Here is a 15,605-nt window from a genome sequence, read left to right on the forward strand (position 1 = left end):
ATAGTACGTAATCTTTTATATCTTGAGGGGTTTTTCCTTAGCATAATGTTTTGAGACTCTTCTACGTTGTTACATGTATTAGTAGTTCATTCCTTTTATTGTTGAGGAGTATTCCATTGCATGGATGGATCACAATTTGTTTTATATCTACTTACCTGGTTTTTTTTTTTTAAAGATTTTATTTATTTATTTGAAAGAGAGAGAGGGCACGTGCACAAGTGCAAGCAGGGGGAGAAGCAGGTAGAAGGAGAGGGAGAAGCAGAATCCCCACAGAGCAGGAAGCTGGTTGTGGGACTTGATTCCAGGACCCTGGACCATGACCCAGCCTAAGACAGACACTTAACTGACTGAGCCACCCATGTGCCCCTATTTACCTGTTGATGGACCTTTAACTTGTTTATGGTCCTTAACTATAATAAGCAAAGCTGTTCTGACATTGTGTGCAAGTCTTTTTGTAACATTTCATTTCTTTTGGGTGTATATCTGGCTTTGCAATTTCAGGGTCACATGATAAGTGTATGTGTAAATTTTTAAATGTTTATGGAGGGGGTCAAACAGTACATGAGAACTCCAATTGCTTTACATCTTTGCTGGCTCTAATACTGTTTTAGCCATGCTAGCAGATATGAAATGGTGACTCATTGTGATTTTTTACTAACTCAGAAAAAACAAACAAACAAACACAAAAAACTGTTAAAAATGCACAGAACAGGGCACTTGGGTGGCTCAGTCAGTCAAGCATCGGATTCTTGATTTCAGCTCACGTCATGATCTTGGGGTTGTGAGATCAAGCCTCCACTGGGCTCCTTACTCACCATGGTGTCTGCTTAAGATTCTCTCACTCCTGGGCACCTAGGGGGCTTAGTTGCTTAAGCATCTGCGTAGGCTCAGTTCACGCTCTCATGGTCCCGGGATGGAGCTCTGCCCCAGGCTCCCTGCTTAGTGGGAAGCCTACTTCTCCCTCTCCTGGTGCCCTTGCCGCCCCCCACCCCCACCCCCATCTGTGCTCTCTTGTTTGCTTTGTGATAGCCCAAATGTGGAAATAGCCCAGATGTCCTTCAACAGGCCACTGCTTCAACAAACTGTGGTCCATCCATACCACTGAGCAGTAATTACTCAGCAGTGAAAGGAATGGAAAGATTGATACACACAGCAACTTGGACGGATCTCCAGGGACTTAATAATGTCAAGGGAGAGAAACCAATCCCAAAAGGTGGCATACTGTGTTATTCCATTTACAGAACTTTTTAAAATGACAATTTTTAGGGGCACCTGGGTGGCTCAGTGGGTTAAAGCCTCTGCCTTCAGCTCAGGTCATGATCCCAGGATCCTGGGATGGAGCCCCGCATCGGGCTTTCTGCTCGGCAGGGAGCCTGCTTCCTCCTCTCTCTCTGCCTGCCTCTCTGCCTACTTGTGATCTGTCAAATGAATAAATAAAAAATCTTTAAAAAAAATAAAATAAAATGACAATTTTTAGAAATGGTGACTAGATTGGCAGTTGCCAGGAGGCAGAGATCGGGAGAGAGGGCACAGCGGAAGAGAGGTTAAGTGTGGGTATAAAATAGCAATGCAGAGGATCCTTGTGGTGATGGAAATATTCGGTGTCTTGACCATGGATGTGGATATGTGAATACCTACACACATTAATTAAACACACATTATGTACACAAATACACACAAAGGAATATAAACAAAGACTGGGAACCGAATCAGATTGGTGGAGTGTATCAATGTCAGTTTTCCGGTTATGGTAGTGTACTATAGTTTGTGTCAGAGAAAACTGGACAAAGGGTACATGGGATCTCTATTATTTATTATGACTACATATAAATCTATAGTTATCACTATGAAATTTAAAAAAAAAAACAGTGAAAAACCAGAAAATACTAGGAACTTAAGACTTTAAGAACCATGGGGAAATATTGCAAGATTTTTAAGCAGGAGTGACACATGTCTTCATTTAACACCTATTTTCTGTCCAGTGGTAGGATAATATTATCCTGGTTTCAGTTACAACTGTGACATTTTAATTTAAAATAAAATTTAAAAGATCTGTCTTCATTTTTAACCTGATATGGTTTCCCAGAGTTTCCAGAAAGATGATTTTAGGCCCAATATGCAAACTCTGATTCCTCCTGCACCAGAAATAATAAGGATTTGTTCTTTCATTCCTTCCTCAAGCATTTATTAAGCATCTGCTAGGCTCTGTGCCAGGCACATAGATTCAGCAATGAGTAAAAGACAGTCCTGCCTTTGAGACACACTGTGTTGTTAGATTCTGGGTGGGGTGGAGGAGGGAAGTGACTCCAATAAGAAAGGGACTTATAGAAAGAAAGAAAGAAAGAAAGAAAAAAGAAAAGAATTTATTTGACTATCACGTAACCTAAAGCCAGGGGACAAAGGTCCAGAGATGGAGCAGTGACCTCACAATGTCACCAATTTCCCAGGCTCCTGCTGTCTTTTTTTCTCTGCCATCTTTAGCATGGTCCCCCAGCCTCAAGTTTACCGAAGTTTGCAAGGTGGCAATGCAGCTTGGCTTGTATAAGGAGGAAGGAGGGGAGAGCAGCAGAGTACCTGCCAGCTGAATCATCAACACTCCCCAAACCCACCAGCTTCCACCTGCATCTCATTGACCACTCAGTCTTGCAAAGGAGTTGGGAAATCAGCATTCTCTTGTTGGGGCAGGGAGAACATGGGTAATGATTGGTAAATAGCAGTCTCAGCAACTACTGAGAAACAATACAGTGTGACAACTGCTTGTGTATGTAATAGAAATAAGACATAAAGGCTGTCATAGAAATATGCGTAAGGGCTGTCATAGGAATATGACATCAAGGCTGTGTCTAGCCTCGAAGCAATCAGGGAAATCTTCACAGAGGAGGAGACTTTTTGAAGAAAAGCCCAGTAGAGGGAACTGTGCTGCATGTTCCAAGGCATAAGAGGGTCTATCCTGTTTAAGACAGAAAGTGAAGTCTGATGGTTCTGGAGCATAAGGTGTTTTCAGGAGTGTTAAGTGAAGAGGTTAGAAGAGTAGCCTGGGACCAGCACAGGAAAAGACTCGCCATTCAATGCTGTGCTAAGAAGTCTGGACTTGGTCCTATTGTGCCGCAGTTTTTTAAACTTTGGCATGTTTCAGAATCATCCCAGGGGTTCGGTGAAACACGGAACGCTGGGCCTCACCACCAGACCTTGCTGGAGTATGTCTGGGATTGGGCCTGAGAATTTGCATTTACATTTCTAACAATTTGCATTTCTAACAAGTCCCTGCTGATCAGGGGACCTCTTTTGGAGAACCATAGGTATAAAGAATAGGAAATGGATAGTTTCCAAGTAGGGGAATAATGTGATCACGTGTTTTTTGAATGATCATCCACGAAATTAACCTAGAATGAGTAATTTCCTGCGGACTGTAAATCTCCCAGACAGCAGCTCCCTAGGAGCACAGCCCTATAAGGTAGGCTGCTGCTCCTAGGGGCCTCGCCTTGCTCAGCACAGATGCTGAGGTGTTAAGGGGATCTGGGTTCCAGGCCTTTCTCTGGGACCAACTGGTTGTATGAACTGGGGCAACTATGTTAACCAATTTGAATGTCAATTAGGACATCTATAACAACAATGACTACCATTTATTATAGTTACACAATCATCTTGTTTAATATAACTGTCCTGAAAGATAGGTATTATTGTTCCATTTTACAGGTAAGAAAATTAAGGCTCAGATTACAACTTGCTCACCATTCCAAGACTATTACAGGATGGGGTTAGGACTCAAAACCAGAATTTTTTCCTTTAACTCACAAGCTTACACTCCTTTTTTCTTTCCTTTTTTTTTTTTTTTTTAAAAAGCTTATGCTCCTTAACTACATTGCCATGATTTCTGAAACTGAGTTTACAAATGTATTCTTAGGAATTTATGAGTTTTGTAGGAGAATTTTTTAAATTTTGTAATCTTGATGTTAAACTTTTAAAAAACTGATATAAGCAAATACCAGGCTATCTGGATGACCCTTTTAGCTGATTGAATCCTTGCATTTGCGTTTATGCTTACACTGGAATTAGAGGCAAGTAGAACAATTTCAATGATCCCAGGCCAAAGAGCCAGAACATCACCAGTCTTTATTAATGAATGGTGCACCTATGCAAAGTAAAGAGCAAATGACTTCAAGATCAGCTGTACAAATAAAGTGTTCACAGAGGTTTGAATGGAAAAAAGAGAAGTCATCAAGTGGTCCATGGTAGTAATAAAATGAAAACACATGAGCCCATATCAGTCAGTTTCACATTCAGATAATTAACAGCTATTTAATTTCATAAAGCAGCACCATCTGTCATATTAGGTCAATGCTGTTAATGTCAACATTGGTAATTTTGTGGCATTGCTTTATTTACCTTGTTAATGTGTTTGTGTTTGCTAGCTGCTTAAGACCGAGCTACAAGCGTCTAAGGAGCTTATACATATACAAGTGACATGAGAACAAGGATAATGTACATCAACTCTGGGAGTCCAGAATTTTTGTTCTTTATTAGGTATCTGCAAATTACTTAACGTTAAGCCAGGGCTCTGGGTTACAATGAACGGAAATGGTCTCTGGTAATATAAGCAGAAATGGAGTTTAGTGAATAGGGATTGGATGGCTGAAAAACAAGTGGGAAGACTAGACAACCAGACCCAGAAAGTGGTCAGAGCTGGAGAGGATGGTCAGGGCTTCCACGGAAGCAGCTCTGACTCTCCCAGCACCAGATTCCCCACTTTGGCCCAGGCATTGCCATTCCAAGACCCTTGACACTGCCACCGCTAAGATCCTGGGCAGGAACATCTGGTTGGCTAAGCCTAGACCATTTGCCCACCTCCTGGCTGCCAGGAAGGGACCATGGGGCACTTTTCAGCTTCTGTAAACCTAGCCAATGAAGAATTTCTCCCAAATAGGAAGGACCTCTAGATGCTGGGGAGCCAAAGCCTCATTGATATCCACAATTCACTTACTTATAAAACAGAGAAAATGGGACCGGCTGCAGGGATGTCAGCATTAACTAAGACAACCCCATGAGCATCACCTGTAGAGCCCCGCCCACATGTTTGCAGTCATTGCTGAGCACTGTCTGACAAGTCCCACAGTGATGAAGAGCAGCTTCAAAAGGCCTAGATTCTACCTCTGGTTTTTCCATTTCATGGCTCTCACCGTAGTGGGCAGATCAAGAGAGAGCCATGCAAGGTAATTTAATGGGCTTGAGAACCCCTTGAAAAGATGGTTTTTTGTTTTGTTTTGTTTTTCATTTAAACCAGCTTCTTCGAATGTTCTAAAAACCAGCTAATAAAAGGCCTCTGGCTCAGTTTCTGGAGTTGAGATTCAGAAAACAGAGTATTTATCATTGCAGCATTTTAAGGTTCCCATCCTCCTGAGCTAATCTAGCAAGTGGTCTTGCTTGGAGCATGAGGGATGGGAAGTGTGTGGCTGGGTCTCTTACGGTGCTGGCTAAAATGCTGGCTAAAAATGCTTCCCCTCAGATTGGAGTGGGCTTCACATGTGGCTGCAATTAACTGTGAAGAAAACCTGCTGCGAGAGGAAACATTGTGCATTCTGTGCTCCATGTTGTGAAACTGTTACCCTTTCTTATTTTGGTTGCAAATCCTCCACTTTGAAAGTGTTTCATTTTGGGAGTTGCACAGGAAGTTGTTGATTGTGTGTTACTTTCTTTGCAAGAATTTCTACAAGAGGAAATAGGTTTGCTTTTTTCCCTCCTTCTCCAGTTACATGAAGATGTTGGGGGGAAAAAATCTGTTTTGGTTACTGCATGGCCTGCCCACCCCTCACCTCTCTGACCTCATCTTCTATCACTCTTCCCCATTCCCACCTACTCCAGCCACACTGGCCTCATGGCTGCTTTTAGAACATACCAGGTACTGTTCTGCCTTTGGGCCTTTGCATTTGCTTTGCCCTTTCCTGGCACACACTCTGTGTCGTATAGGCACAAGACATATAGACACAAAATTGGTGTAAGCAAATATTGGGTTATCTGGATAACCCCTCTGGCTGATTGAGCCCCTGCATCTGCATTTTTGTTTGCATAAACTCTCAACTTCCTTCAGGTTTCTGCTCAAGTGTTTCTTATTATAGAAGTATTCCTGCCTCTAGTAACTTCAGTGCCTGACTTCCCTCGTATTATTCTCATTTACCCCACCCTGTTGTTCTTTAGGGCCACAGACACACAGTATACTTCTTTGTTTTATATCATCTTCTCCTGCTAGAATGGCATCTTCATGGGGTAGACACTACTGACTAACCACGAGGGCTCAGCACACATTAGACACTCAATAAATTATGTATTGAATGAGTGAATGCATGTAATAGTCACAGTTATCATTTCATAGGTTATAGAATTACATTATCTCTAAAGAGGGGTAAAATTATGCTGATGCAGTTAATGCATTGAGGGTCAAGCGTAATGAGGGTCCCATACCTGTATAAGAAGGTGTGGGGATCAGAAGCCTTGGGTAAAGGGAACTGCAACATTTAAACCCTCAATCTTGACCCTTCCTTTGCAGTCCTGACTTATCACCAACTGTCTTTTCAACATTTCTTTTAGGACGTGTCATAGGCAACTCATACTGCATATGGCCAAAATGGGTCTTTTGATATATCCTGCCTCTAGTATAAATCTGCTTCTCTCCCAACTTCCCATTTCAGCTAATGACTACCTCTACCTTTGCTCAGTCCAAAAGCCAACAAGTCATTCTAGGGGCCTCATTTTCTTTTAAAGCCCATGTGCAATCCACCAGAAAATTTTCCAACTCTATCATAACAGAAATGGCCAGTTGGACACTAAGAATCTGAGTTTTCTTCCCATAGAGTAGAATCGTTGCCCGGAAGTGGCTGCCCACATAGAGACTTCATTTCTAAGCTCTGCGACTTTCAGGTGAGGTCATGTGACTGGTTCTCACCTATGGGATTAAGGGTAAGTGATCTATGCTTAGGCCCAGGAAGAAACGTGTATGTCCTCTCCATGCTCTCTTTCTCCATCTGCTGGATGAAGAAGATCCTGCAAAGGATTCTGAGGTACTGGGGCTGGCAGAGCCACAGACAGAGGGATCCTGGATTCCTGAGTCACCACTTGCAGGACAGGCCCCTGGCTCTTCTAGAATACCTGTTTGGACTTTATGTGAAACGTCACCAAGCTTTTGGGTCAATTCTTGCAATAGCTGGCATTGCCTTGACTGATACATATATCACCAAAACACACCTCAAATTTTTTCTCCTGGTTTCCCTAATCTCTTGTTTTGTTTTGACCCGCCATCCTCTAGCATCTGAAAGACTGTGAAAGTCTCCTACCTGATCTCCTTGCCTCTGTCTCCCTGCCAGCTACAGATCAGGTATTTGCAACCTGCAGATTCGTATGCTGAAGCCTAATCCCCAAAAAGTCATTAGAGGGGATTTTTTTTTTTTTAAGAGCTGCTTGATAATTAGCAGATGTGCATCCAGCCTGTCACCCAAGGGCATCAGTGGCAAAATTCTAGTCCCCCTCTCCCCACCCCCACAAATTCAGGCTAAAGCTGTAATGTCAAGAAAGAAAAATAGAGGGTCCTTGGATTCTTAGAGTTGACTGCAACACAGACTGGGAGGAAGCACCCTTGAAACCCGGAAAGCACGGCAGTAACCTTAAAGCTAAGAAGAGAAATATTAGCAGAGGTGACATCAAAAGAAGTTTGACATATGTTAATGGTGTAAGTCTTAGGTGGGGCGCAGGGGGGTGGTGGGGTGGAATGCCATCTCTGCTACTTGACATTGCCCAGGAAGACCCATATCGGGGCATGCATTATATGGTACTTCCCTGAAAACCCTAAATAAATTTAGTATATTACAATACATGGTTCCAAGGGATTGTCCCATGTGATGGTGTTAGGAAGTGGGACCTTTGGAAGGTGATCAGGTCTCGAGGAAGGAACACTCTTGAATGGATTTAGTGCCCTTATACAAGACCCCAGAGAGCCCCTCTGCTCCTTCCACCATCTAAGAACACAGCAAAGAGATGCTCACTTAAGAAACAGAAAGCTGGCTTTCACCAGACAGCAAATACATACAGGACACCTTGCTTTTGGACTTCTAGTTTTCAGAGCTGAGAGAAATAAATGTTTGCTGTTTAAGCTCCCCTATGCATGGCATTTTTTTATTCCCCACACAGTCATTAGAGGGGATTTTTATTTATTTTTTTAAAAGATTTTATTTATTTGACAGAGAGAGACCGCAAGTAGGCAGAGAGGCAGACAAAGGGAGGGGGAAGCAGGCTTCCTGCTGAGCAGAGAGCCCTGTGCAGAGCTGGATCCCAGGATCCTGAGACCATGACCTGAGCCCAAGGCAGAGGTTTAACCCACTGAACCACCCAGGTGCCCCATTAGAGAAGTCTTTTAAGAACTCAAACCTGTGTTACCCTTTCTCTAAACCCCCTCAAATGGCTTCATTTTACATGCAGAATAAAGTCTGAACTCCTCCCTATAGCCCGCCTACTTCCTCAACTGTATCTCAAACATCTCTCTCCCTCACTGATTACATATGGTACAGCCACGCTGGCCCTCACATGGTTCTTCAAACATGGCACACCTGCTCCTGTTCCAGAGCCTTTGCACTTGCTATTTCTCCTGCCTGGAAATCCTTCCACGAGACTGTGGCATGACTGGTTCTCTGTTACATTCAGTTCTCAACTCAAATGTTACCTCCTCACCGAAGCCCTCCCTGATCATGCCGTCAGACTGAGGCCATTCTGCTGCCACCACCTGTCATTTTCTATTCCCTGTCCCTGTTGTATTTTTTCATTGCTCTTACTACTATTTTTAACTCTTTTAAAGTAACTTGTGTGACTTAAAATTATGTTTCCCAGCTGTCTCTCTTCCCACCTCCTCTCCAACACCTCCCCATTAGAGTATAAGCTCCTTCAGGGCCGGACCTTTGTCTGTTTTATTGATAGCCACAGCTTTAACTTCTAGAGTGGCAATTGGCAAACAGAGGGTGCTCTAGACAAAAGGAAGCGGGGGAGGGAAGGAGGATGGGAAGTGAGAAGGAAGGAAGAAGAGAGGAAGAATTGCCCTAATTAGATCAAGGCCCCTCACAGGGCAAACCCAGGGTCCACACTAAGTTCCTGGAGGTGGGGGAGGAGTGGGTTGGGGAGACACAGATGGAAGGCAACTGAGCAGCCCTCTGGCTTCTGAAGCAACCTCGAGGATATAGAAATGACATTACCTACCACCCTGAGGCATCAGCTTACTCTTCTTTGCAAAGCTCCCACTCTGGAAGGGAAAAAAAAAAAAACAAAAAAAAAAAAACAAAAAACACCCTTACCCTTCTCTTTTTCCTTCTGTGCAGAAACCTCATCTATTTTGGACCCAAAACTATTTTCCCTACTGCCAATAAGCACTGGAAAGTTTATGGGGCCTCCTTATATATGTAATACAGAAGCATGTTAAACTGTAAACACAGTATAATGAAGATGTGGTTGCTCAAGATGAGTATTTATTTATTTACATATATCAAATACTTTCAAAAATAGGTTCGTACATTGTGGTGCCCTAAATACAAACACAATCTGCTTATTGGGGATGCCAGCATTATATACAGTAGGAGTGCATTAGACTTTGAACTGGAGCCACTTTTATTGAATATGCAACTGTTCTAATGTACACAAAAATATTTTTAAAAAATACACAAGCTAATATGGATTCATCAGCCTAAGTAGGGTTGACTTGGATTTTAAAGATGTCTTAAGTAATCAACTGTAAGGTCAAACAGAGGAATGATGAAGTGGAAAAAACAGCCATTAAGTGATTTTATGATCTTTTTAAGTACTTAAAGCTTAAAAAAAAAAAACCCAAAACCCTGAATCTTTTTTTCCCCCCCAGTTAGGGCTTTTTCTTTTTTTCCAGTTTTAATATGATATAATTGACACAGAACACTGGATACCATAATGTCTTGACTTACACATATTGTGAAATGATCACCAGGATGTTTAGGTAGCATCCATCATCTCATATAGATATGAAAAAAGAAAGAGAGAAAAAAGATTTTTTTTCCTTGTGATGAGAATCCTTAGGATTTACTCTCTTAACTTTCAAATATATACCAGACATCAGTGTTAACGATTTCATCATATTGTACATTAATCGTGTAACTGGAAGTTTTTACTTTTTGACCACCTTTCTCCTATTATTCCAAACCCTGGCTCTGGCAGTCAAAAATCTGGTCTATGATTTTTCTATGAGTTTGGTTTGTTCATTCATTCGTTTGTTCCTTCCTTCCTTTTAGAGTCCGCATATCCACACATAAGTAGATCATACAAAATTTGTCTTTCCCTGTCTGTCAGTACTTGTCTCTTTGTCTGTCAGTACTTGTTTTACCAGCCCTTTCTAAGCAGGAATCATCACTAATGCATAGGAGAGAAGATAGAAGGGTGGGCAGTGTCCAAGTACGTGTCCTGTGTCATAAAGCTGGAAAATGGTGGGACTGGGGTTTGAACTCTAGTCTGGCGGATGCTGACATCTCAGTAATTCCCATGTGCCAAGTGTTTCTCTATCATTCGACAAATTAGTTCAAAAATGATGTTATGGCGCCTGGGTGGCTCAGTGGGTTAGGGCCTCTGCCTTCGGCTCAGGTAATGATCCCAGGGTCCTGGGATCGAGCCCGCATCGGGCTCTCTGTTCAGCGGGGAGCCTGTTTCCCCCTCTCTCCCTGTCTGCCTCTCTGCCTACTTGTGATCTCTCTTTGTCAAATAATAAATTTTAAAAAAATCTTTTAAAAAATGATGTTAGAGCCTCAGTATATTGCAGTTCCATTTGGTAGCCCACAGGGGATGGACCACCAAAAGGAGACATTTCCCTTAAGAGTTGAAGTGTTGATCTGTAAGAGTAGATTTAATGGTTTACTTAGAGATTCTCAACAGGGTCTTTTCTGGGTAAAAAAATGATATGATTGAAAGGTTGAATCAGGATCAGGACAGCTGGTTTGAATCCTGGCTCTGCACTACTAAGGCAAAAGTTTTACCCTCTCTAGCCCCCATTGTTTCATCCACAGAATGGGGTTGATAATGTCTTCTTCATAGGATTAAGCTGCATTAAATGGGAAGGCTCAGTAGAATGCCTTGTACATAGTTGGCACCTAGGAATGTTGATCTTCTTCCTTCCTTGTTTACTTTCTTCTTGCCTATATATAGCACATGCTTGTAAGAGCTGAATGCAAAGCAAGAAATTGGAGCCAAGAGAGATGTGGCAATCTTGGTTTGAAGAATTTCTCTCCTAGGTGGTATTGTCCTCTGAGTGATTCTATACTCAGAGGAAAAGTGCATACTCATTTCTGCTAAGTTCTCTGGCTCAAACCATTCTCTGTCTGAAAGCTAGTTACCTGTGGTCAAATTCTCGATAACTTTGAATCCAGCATCTGCAACATTCTTTTCTCTGGAAGATGGGTCCTGTTATCTCCTGCCACAGCCCACTGGTTTGTCTTTAAGAAAGATGGCAAGCATCTACTGCCAAGATGAGTTGTTCTTATGGCATTTGAAGGAAAATTCCTTGTGTGAGGATAAATCCAATCGTTGGATCAGTTAGACAGGTATCACTCAGAGATCTGAGGTCTCAGTAATTGTTTTGGCCATAATTCTGGTCTTGCTTAAGATCATTCATTCAGAACCATTCTAGGAAAAGAGCTGACATTCAGAAAATGGTACTTCTCCAAATCTTGGAATATCACCTTCAATGAATTCCACAAACAATTTGAGACTTGGGTTACTGCTACTCAAAATGGTCCTATCACTGGACTCTATCCAGCTGGGTGAAGGGTAAAATTCCTTTTGGGTCATCATGGAGGTTGAGGCTCATTTGTGGGCTCTGAAACAGTTTGCAAGGAAAGAAAGACAGGGAATTAACCGTGTGCTTACCTTGTGCCTGGCACTGTTAGATGCTTTCATACACATCTTGCTAGAAATTCTGCAAATATGTTAACCACTCATAGCCCTATTAATTTACCACATTCCAAAATGTGAGCAGTAGAGGACTTACTTAGCAAGCCAGATCTGGGTTTGAGTTCTGACCACCTGCAACAGAATGATAGCTCAGTGAGAGCAATGTTTGCTGCTGTGTCCCCAGTGGCTACAAAAGTCCCTTTTACATAGTAGGATCTCAATCCTTATTTGCAAAGTTGGGCTGCTTAGCTCCTTTAAAGCTTCTTTTTCCTCAACAATAAAAGTAGGAAAAATAAAACCTACATCATGGGATTCTTAAAATTACACTTTTTATTTTGAGAGAATTATAGATGCACATGCAGTTATAAGAAGTAATCCAGGGAGATCCTACATATCCGTTCCCCAAGTGGTTACATCTTGCAAAAACTACAATATAATATCACAACCAGAATATTGACATTGGGGAAAAAAAAAGAAAAAAAAAAAAGAATATTGACATTGGTCAATCCATTGATCTTGTAGGATTTCCCTTCTAGGATTTTTATGTGGATGAAACACAATTATATGGGCATAATGTGTAGCACAGTATATGTGTATAGTAAGCTTTTAATAAATGGTGGCTAATATCCTGCTAGGGATAATACGGTGTAGACCGTGGTTCTCAATGGGTAATGTGCATATGAATCATCTGGGGAGCTTGTTGAAATGAACATTGTAATTCAGTAGGTCTGGGTGGTCTGGGTGGGGCCTAAGAGTCTGCCTTACTATCAAGGTCCCCCCCATATCTGATGTGGAGTGACAGGCTAAATATGCAGACTCCAGAATTAGACTGCAAGGTTCAATTCTAGTTGCACTGTTATTATTTTGACCCTGGGCAAGTTACTTAACATTTCTGTGCTTCAGTTTCTTCATTCGCTTAAATAATGGGAATATTTACAGTTCCTACCTCATAGGGCTGGGCTGTTGTGAGTCTTAAACCAGATATTTGTTTTAAAGCACTTAGAACAGGGGCACCTGGGTGGCTCAGTAGGTTGGGCCTCTGCCTTTGGCTCGGGTCATGATCTCAGGGTCCTCGGCAGAGAGCCTGCTTCCCTCTCTCTCTCTGCCTGCCTCTCTGCCTACTTGTGATCTCTGTCTGTCAAATAAATAAATAAAATCTTAAAAAAAAAAATAAAGCACTTAGAACTGTGTCCAGACCATAGCAAGTGCTTGTTAAATGTTAGGTATCATTATTTCTTTCATTAATTTCTCATTCTGTATTCTTGCACTGAAATAAAATCATTTGAGTTTTTCCACTGGTTACTTTGGTCTCTGGAAAAGTAGAAATTCACCTGTTCCCACTTGATGAGAAAAGAGAAGTTATAGCTAGAAGGAATTTTTGGAGCTCCTCTAATCGGAAATGACAAACATCAATACACTAGCTCCTATTCCCTGCCCAGAGCAGACATTACTAATCCATCATGACACTTCTGTTTTCATTGAACCTCAGTTGTGGCTTAGAGTCCTTATGAAGAGAGGACTCCAGACAGAGCTGGTGCTCAAGATGACACCTCTTTGCCAAATCTGATCTGATCTAAGTTCTTCACAGGTGTGGAGACTTAGACCCATAGGGGTAAAATGACTTTCATGGGCCCACATCATCACATAGAGAACACACATCTTCTGAATGAGAACCCATATCTTCTGTTCCCTCAGCGCTCTTTATGAAAACAATTTTGCGTGAAGAGGAGAACAGGAGAAATTCCTGTGAGCACATTATAAGCAAAGGGCCATGGGGTAGAAAAGGACATTTCTTCCTCAGCAGGTTAATGTACTGAGAGAATAATGAGTCTCTACATACTATGAGCACTTCATATTGGCAGCCATCTTGGTGTTTCTCCAATTTCCCTCTTGGAAGTATGACATGAGAGTACATATTGGAAAATAAACTACTTATTTGGAAGTTGGTGGTGGGAAAAAAAACCAACAGCCCTGTTTTTACAATACTGAGTCATTGCAGAGGCTTAAATTGTAAGGAGCAAATGGAAAAGCAAAGGACTTACTCTCACTTGATTTAACAACTGAGGGCCTTTCAACATGTTGCATTGGTCAGAGTCTTGCTGCTGGTGGCTGTTATATATCCCATAGTTTCCACTCTCCCTTGCCCTATCCTTTCTCTTCCTGGACTGTGCCTGATGTCACGGGCCCTCATAGACCCTTATGGACACCCCACTTCAAGGTAGATCAGACTGATGCCCTTTCTATGGACAAGCAGGAAGAGAAGAATCAGATTGTCTCCATGAACAATGTGAACTATGACGATACAAAGGGAGTCCATTACCAGGGGAGCAAAAGCCAAGAGGAGCAGTAGTGACCAGGGAGCTCCTTGGTGGAGGGGTAAGGAATTAAGCTAGGGAGGGGCCCAGAGAAACAGAGAGGAGGACTGACCAATAATACTGTGGACTGTGCAGGAGTAAGGATAATAGTCCACAGAGTCTCTTTTGGTCCTTCATACTTTCTTTTCCTTTTAATTTTTTAACATTTTAATATAAAAATTTCAAACACAGGCAAGAGCAGACAGAACAGTATAACAACCCCCCTGTAACCACCACTTGGTTTCAACCATGATCAATTCAGGGCAAATTTTGTTTTTTCTCAACCTCTGCTCACCTACCTCCTGGATTTTCTTTCTTTCTTAAAAAAAAAAAAAAATTCTGGGGGCACCTGGGTGGCTCAGTTGGTTAAACGTTTGACTGTGGATTTTGGCTCAGGTCATGATCTCAGGGGCCTGAGATAGAGCCCTGCCTTGGGCTCTGCACTCACTGGGGAGTCTGTGTGAGGATTCTTTTCCTCTGCATGCCCCCACTCCTTCCCTCTCTCTCTAAAATAAATAAATAAATAAATAAATAAATATTTTTAAAATATTTCTGGGGTGCCCAGCTGGTTCAGTTGGTAGAGCATGCAACTCTTGATCTCAGGGTCCTGAATTCAAGCCCCACATTGGGTCTAGAGTTTACTTAAAAAAAAAAAATTCTGGTACATTTATAAAATCCTTGGTTTGAAGCACATTTTCATTAATGGTCCCTGTACAACCTTTGTTTTTTCAGTTAGCTACTTCAGCAAGTTTTTTTTGTTTTGTTTTTAGAAAGTTGCCCAATGTATTTTTCCTAAAGCGCCCTTCCCCCCTTTAAAAAATTATGGTAAAATACACATAGCACAACATTTACTATTTTAACCATTTTTAAGTGTGTGGTTTAGGCATTCATACTGTTGTGCCACCATCATTTAAGTGGTTATTGTTAATAGTGAACCTGTGAATCCACCGTCCAAAAGTGTGGAGCTTGACGATAACCTCCATCTAACCAGTGACCGCTCCCACCCATCCAATGCAGTCCCCTCCCTAGGTAATTACCACTCTGAATCCTCTGGTCATCATCCCCTTATTCTTTTGTATTAGTGTTACTGTAGGTGTATGTTCTCCTACAATTCTTTTTCATTTTATTTGTAACATTACAAATAGGATATTATGCTGTATGTAATCCTGTGGGACTTAACTTCTTTCACCTATTATTGTCAACCCTCATCATTTTTGGGGTACCTGGGTGGCACAGTAGGTTGAGCCACAGACTTGGCTCAGGTGCTGATCTCAGGATTGTGAAATCAGCTCAGCATGAAGTCGGCTTGAGATTCTT

The sequence above is a fragment of the Mustela nivalis genome (genome assembly GCF_964662115.1).
Source record: "Mustela nivalis genome assembly, chromosome: 1".
Lineage (NCBI taxonomy): Eukaryota > Metazoa > Chordata > Mammalia > Carnivora > Mustelidae > Mustela > Mustela nivalis.